The sequence below is a fragment of the Camellia sinensis genome, chromosome 7, assembly GCF_055761805.1.
Source record: "Camellia sinensis isolate YWXY chromosome 7, ASM5576180v1, whole genome shotgun sequence".
Taxonomy (NCBI): Eukaryota; Viridiplantae; Streptophyta; class Magnoliopsida; order Ericales; family Theaceae; genus Camellia; species Camellia sinensis.
The window spans coordinates 25,919,248-25,926,629 of NC_138967.1; the positions used below are offsets into that span (position 1 = coordinate 25,919,248).

The 7,382-nt window shown below is 42.6% G+C and overlaps 1 pseudogene; it reads right to left on the reverse strand.

The window, feature by feature from the left end:
• Positions 1-742: 742 nt before the first annotated feature.
• Positions 743-1,391, reverse strand: LOC145795682 (sodium/hydrogen exchanger 8 pseudogene; annotated as a pseudogene).
• Positions 1,392-7,382: the final 5,991 nt, after the last annotated feature.

Here is a 7,382-nt window from a genome sequence, read left to right on the forward strand (position 1 = left end):
GATATTTAAACAATTAAATTCCATAACAATTTCAATAAATACAATCTATTCCACATCTCATCAAATATAAAGAACTACACTAGTTTTCATATCACAATCACGTTCGGTAATCTCTCAAGGTCCATTTCTAACCGTGTCGGTTTTATTTCAACAAATACATTAAGCAAAATAATATCATTAATCCCAAGAAAATATCATTTTCTTTCAAACTCATTCTCCAAACATTATTCAACTATGACATCCTACTTTGATCAAAAGCCCCCAAAATTAAATGTAATTCCTTTATTTTCTGAAAAGATGCTCTTTTGGTCACAAACCGGTAAAAATTTCAAAACCAATCGAGTCGAAGTCTGTTTTTGTTCAAATTTAAAACATAACTCTTTCATAACCTCACAAACATATTCCAAGTTTACACTTTCGCAATTTAGGCATCAACTCTTTATTTTTCTCAAAATTTCCCTTTTAAGCAAATAAAACACAATTTTTCAAAAATTCTAATTAAATTATATACAACTCTGAACTCCCTATAATCAAGTAAAAGTGCATAAAGAAGTATAGGAAAATCCCTACCTCAAGTATGAAGAAAAGCTAATCCAAATTTTTGATTTTGCCGGATTTTGATCTCCACTGATCAAAATGTTGCTCTCACTAAACTCTTTACTTTGGCCTCAAGAACAGGTTAAAGGAGATACCACTTCCATAGTGTCATTCCCGAGATCCTTTCCACCCATAGAAAGAGCATTCATACATGCCATGCAAGTGTTTTTATCCAAAAATGATGCAAGCTTTGTTGTCCATCACTCTTAAAAGCAGTCCTAGCAACTGCAGAATAGAACATTCCCAAGGTCATCACTGCCAAAACACCAGAAACATCAGCTCCCTCTTGAGCAGTGAAGTAAGCAATGTAGCTCATGGTAAGTGTCAATGCAATCTCTATCAAAGTGTCATTGAAAATAAATCCAAGCCACAAAACAGAGGCTATTCCAAAAGCTAGACCAATGCCTATAGTTCCAAGAGAAACTTGGGTTAGAAATTTTAGGACAGAGCCCACATTAAAGCTCTGTCCAAGGACCATTCGATAGAATAGTTGATAGACCACTATGGTCGTCCCGTCATTCATCAAGGATTCTCTTTCTATTATAACAGAGCTACAATAGCCACATGATCAGTAGCATTAAGAAGTCCCCTAAGCAACGAAGACATTTTCTAACTCCATTGATATGGAAAGGTAAGCTTTAAAGCAGCGCCAAGACAGAAAGTAGAAATGAGAACTCTAGGCCGGCAAGTAGAATCATTTGTGCCATACATCTCTTTATTTGGTGCACCTCCATCGCAAATGAACTCTAAAAAAAAAGCGCAGGAAGAAGAATAGCCAAATTCGGTAGAAGCATGGGCCCAGAAGAACCAATGAGATATACAAACCACAACAGAGTCAATGCCACATGGTGTATAAGCACCAAAAGCACTATCTGTCATTGTTGCCCAAACCCAAATCCTCATCTCCCACAGATGGCCTGGCCTCAACAGTTACATTAAATCTACTATAAGGTGATTCATCATTATCTAGAACCATGTTGTTATTAACTTCCTCGATGCCCTCAACAACCTCACGCACTATATCACTGTTTAAGCCTTTCAGTGGTATAGATTATATCTCCAGTGGTAGCATTACAGCTGTTCAAAGCCTTTGCAATCTTGTCACAGCAATTAGCCAGCGCATTAACCTCCTATGTTTGAACCCCACACCAGTACTCACTTCTCTCTTCTTTTATCATTACTGTCTCTGCTTTCATGATGAAACGTCCACTCCCTCTTTTCTTTTATATTCCTTCATGTGAAGGGAGAGGTGTTTGGTTTCTTTTCTTTTTTTTTGGTTTTTTTTTAAATTATTTTTGGGTCATCACATGTATCACCCCCTCTCACCTACATAAACTGGCCGTGTTCATCCCTGAAAGCACGGACTTGTGAATGATGGACACGTCTATACTTCAACCCAAACCCGTGGTGGTGACAATGGTAGAAGGAGAGAGATTGGCCTTGGAGGAGAATGTCAGTCTATTGCCTGAGGGCTCTACGGACTTATCTGAGGGGGTGTATGACCCGTGCTATTACATTGTGTCAGTTGAGCAAGCTAAACCAGAAGTGGTATTGCCAACAGCAGCGGAGGTCAGTTTGGTCAGAGAGGATGGCCCAAGTCAGGGACTGGATGACCCGGCAGAGCTAGAGGATGACCTAGACAATCTGCAGTTCTACGATGAACAAGATCAGGGGACGTGCAAATTGATTAGTTTGATTTGAATGGGTCAACAGATAACTCAGGATGGTTGAGCGATGAACCCGACGTGGAAGAGAGAACTAAACCAAAACTTGCAGTGGCCGGAATGGCCAAGGACAAGGGGAAATTGTTGGAGAGCGCCGACATCAAGAATTTAGCTTAGGAATTAGGCACCGTGAGTACAACGGATACAGAACATGAAGCCGCATTGAAGCGGTTTGTGCAAGAAAGGGATCAAGACAAAGAGGAAGCTGGAAAAGTCCAACTCCCTGCGGGGAATACTTGTGATGAGAGAATGGTTAGACCGGAGCCGAACAATTGTTTGTCGGCTGCCAGAGGTATATAATGGGAAGATGATGATCTGCATCTTGCCCACACTGGCGAGGATTGGGGTGAAGACCTGCCAGACAACACTTGGTACACTGAGGAAATTGACCATATGACGAGGAGCGGGTGGTATTTCAAGCCCCCACACTTGGACCAAGCTGAAGCTTCCGAGAAGGATAAAGAGGCAGAGAAGTAGAGGGAAAAGCAGTTGGAAGAGGAGGCGATGCTGAAACAACTAACGAAAATTCAGGCCGATATTTCAATCTGGGGCTTGCTCATGGCTTCTCATGTGCACCGACAGGCTGTACTATCAGCGATAGATAAAGCCATATTATCCACTGATACGACTCCGGAACAGCTTATGGGGTTGGTCTTCCCCGGAGGTGCTACGTTGACTTTAACCTTCTCAGTCTACACCAGCCCTTGCAAGTTTCTCTATAACCCATCAATACATCAACAAGTATGACGCAAGCTCGACTGAGGGCAGCCCAAGAGGTGGTCGTTTCAGCTGCTGAGGCCCACATCTCGCCATCTAGGAAGCGACCTCGAGCAGTACTACCACTTGATATATTTTTGCATTTTTTCTTTGTGTGAACTTTTGTCCTTATCCTAATGGTCACATTACCTTTTTCTTTTGAAGGCTCATTTACTTTAGGGCAATGCACTAGTTCAACCGCCCCACCTGCGGGCCCTGGAAGCCCTATGGATGTGGAGAAGGTCAAAGCAATTGTGGAATGGCTCACTCCTTCTAGTATCCAAGAAGAACGGACTTTTCATGGTTTGGCTACTTTCTATAGGCAATTTATCCGCAACTTTAGTAGCATCGCTGCCCTTTTGACCAACATTCTCAAGCTTCAAGCTTTTGAGTGGAGCAAGGAAGCCGCCGATAGCTTCCATCTTTTGAAGAAGTTGCTTACCGAGGCCCCAATTTTGGCATTACCGGATTTTGACAAGACCTTTGAACTTGATTGTGATGCATCGGGATTGGGTATTGGAGGCGTTCTTAGCCAAGAAGGGCAACCATTGCTTTCTTTAGTGAAAAGTTAAATGGGGCTAAGCTCAAGTATTCCACTTATGACTTGGAATTTTATGCCATTATCTAAGCCATCAAGCATTGGAGCTACTATCTTGCATACAAAGAGTTTGTGCTCAACACCAATCATGAAGTTCTTAAGTACATCAACAGTCAATACCATCTTAACAAGCGCCATGCCAAATGGGTGGCCTACTTGCAACAATTCACATTCTCTTTGCGCCACAAATCGTGGGTTCTTAATAAGGTGGTCGATAGGTTGAGTAAGCGAACGGCTCTCTTGGTTGAAATGAAAAATGAAGTTGTGAGTTTTGATGAATTTCGCACATTCTATGCAAGTTATTGTAACAAGTCCGCGTGGGGCCTCGCGCTACAGTTCGGACTCGATTTGTGTCACGGTTCTAAGTCTGAACCAAAGAGTCCAAATCTGGCAAATCGTTTTGAGAAACAGATTTTTGAAAAAGTAGTGCCAAACATGGACTGCTTTGCCAGATACAGAGTCGCCACCTAAATATTTTAAAATGGGGGAATTTAGGAAACCCTGACTCGGTGCCGAAGGCCACATGTCCGTCATCACCGAAGTTGTCTCGGCTCGGGAGCTTGGGTACGATCGGGGAAGGTCAGCTATGAGCACCCCCTTTCGCCCGGTCCGAAGACCGGCCTCTACTAACCGTGATATCCGTTTTTGAAAACTTTATGTGTTCTTAAACCAATTGTTAGCCTAGAATTACTATGTTATACGCGCAGCAAACAAGTATAGACCAAATCGCCCAAATTGGAAATAAAACATTTTATGTTCGTTTTGAAAATGGTTTGCTACTCGTAAGTAGGCTAAAATGCAGGTTTTGCCACCCTCAAGTGGGCTTTTAGAAAAGATAATTTTGCCACTATCTAGTGGGCTTAAAACTCACAGTTTTAATGCATTATTCCAATTTAGGTAATTCAACCTCCATCCACAGGCATTCAAGCAGTTATATCACATAAGCAGCTAGCCTCATGGTAATCATACTGTCATGGCAACACTCACACGCATGCGATATGCTAAAGCATAAAAGCTTACCTAGTACTCCGAGCCAAAACAGAAACTAGTTAGTAATCATATGCATGATCCTAGTTCATGTTTAGAAATGGCTAATGCAACACATGCAAAGATGCAATCTAAGCAGGCTCGGCTATCCTAAAGATGGCATGTGAAATGCTGCAACTAACAAGTTCTCAACTTGGAATTGAAATACAAGTGCAGTTAGCATGATGTGCCGAGCCCGGTGCATGTCAACAAATGCATGAATGCACGCATGCATAGCATAAGGTATGCTAAAATAAATGTGCCCTAATCTACCATCATAAGCAGGTAAATAAAAGGGAGAAAGAAGTGAGGGTTGGAAGACATGCACACACACACCCACACTTATTACAAGTTTGCCCTCGCTCGGAGGGACCAAATAAATATTACAAATTAATTAACTACGCGAGCTAATTAAATATTACAAATTAATTAACAAACTAATTATTCTAAGAAAACAGTAAACTGCCTCGGGAAGCGCGCCGCCATGCGTAGGCTGCCCCTGTTTTCTTTCCTGTGCTCCTCTGGAGGCTGCCAAAATTTCAGGACGGCTTCCTTGGATGCTGGGAGACACCACCGGCTGGGTGAAATTGCCACCGGCACTGAGATGTTGCCACCGGCACAAAGTTGAAGCTGTCGGCAGAGAAAATATTGCCGGCCGGCACCTTACACTGCCGGTCGGCAGAGTATTCCTGCAGAACCTGCAACCCACAGCAACAGAGGACAAGGCAAAGCATGGCAGCACATTTCAAGGCATATATGCACCAACCATGTCTCTTATCATTGTAATGACTCAAAGGGACATGTGCCTCGATTCTCGGACCACCAATCACGCATTTCCATGCATGATGGCCCAAAGAACCAAGTATGCAACTTTGATTTCAAATGCAATGCAAACCAAATAAACACACAAGGAGGCCTAACCTCTATCATACTCATCTCAAGAGGCAAGGTGATGCATGCAAGATGCAATGCAACTTAGGCATACGAGCTAAGGATGCAACATGCCGATACAAGCAAACATGCAAGATGAGCATGCAAAAAAGCAAAGGATGGTCTTAAACATGAATTAGGCAGCTCTAGTTAGGCCCAAAACAGTGGCCATAATATGAAAATGAAGTGCCTCGAAACGCGTGCACACGGGCACGCAAATCGAGGCAATGGCATATGCAATGCAATGGCTAAAACGGCATATAGAATGCAACATGGACTTATACTAACATGAGAGAGCCTCAGCCACACTCACATAAGAGGCCGATGAATGAAAATGGAGTGCCTCGAAATGCGTGCACACGGGCACGCAAACCGAGGCAATGGCATACGCAATGCAATGGCATGGAAATGATATGCAAACATGCCAATGGGATTTCAGCAGCAAAATGAGGGGCAAAACAGCCCCGAAATGAGGCGAAAGTACGCCCGATGCATGGAATTCCTCCCGAAATGCGAAATTAGGCACCCGAAATGGCTTACAGCTATACAAAGCATGCATAATATGGACATGGAGCATGAAGACAGAAGCAAGACAGCTCTGAGACAAGCATTTTTACAGTTTATGACATGGCCAAACAGCAAGAAAAGATGGGGCTAAAATGGCATACAAAAACGGCCCTAAACATGCGATTATGAAGCAACTCACAGCTACTAACCCCAAATGGGTTAGGGCCCTTCAACAACATTGAAGAGGGGCCCAAAATATGCACATTTACAGTTCATGGCAAGGCTCAAAAACAGATATAAGCGTGGCAAACAATTTATGCAAGATTAAGGCCACAAAAGGGCTATAACATGAAGTACACAAAATATTCATCAAACAGCCAAAGACCCTAAATAAAACATGTTCAGGAGGTCAAAATAAAGCCACTTTTAGTTCGGAGCAAGGTCCAAAAACAGCAACATCAGGGGCTGCCAAGACATACAAAAATGGGACCAAAAAAGAGGATATAAAGGGAAGTACAACATGGAAGTCCCAAACAGTGTTGAGCCCTTCCTCAATGTTGAAGAGGGGCTCAAAATAAGCCTATCTACAGTTTACTACATCCCCAAAAACAGATTACTCATAGGCCAAAAACAACATGCAAGATTAGGGCCTAAAGGAGAGATAAAGAAGGAAGTGCTAGCTACTATTCTCAAACAGCAAGAGGTCCTCAATCAAACATGAATATGACCTCAAAATATGATGATTTGAAGTTTGGGTCGGAGCCCAAAGATGTAAGCAACTATGGCTTAGATATTAAGCAAGAAAAGGCTAGAAAAGGGAAGATGAGGACTCACCCTTGAAGACCAGCAAATCAGCGCCTCTTGGACCAAGTTTAGGTGCTCCTAAGCTTTGGAGAACAGCCTCAAGCTACTGGAATGGGCGTTGGATGCCTTGTGCTATGAGTTGATGAAGAAATGACCCAAGAACAAGGGTATTTGATGGTTGAATGAGAGAGATATGGAGAGAGATGGAGGGTTGTATGTATGTATATCAGATATATGTCTATATATCTCTGGTTTTTTGTTCCAAAAATCCAACCTTAACAAAGGAGGAGGAGAGGTGCTTATATAAGCAAAGCTAAGCTTCTAAGACAAGCTTCAAAGGGGCCAAGGGGTTCAAAGGGGGTGCAAGGCTTCTAGAGGAAGCTAAAACAGCTGGCCAAGCTTCTTGAAGGTTCAAGCTTCTAGAAGGTTAGGGGGGTCAA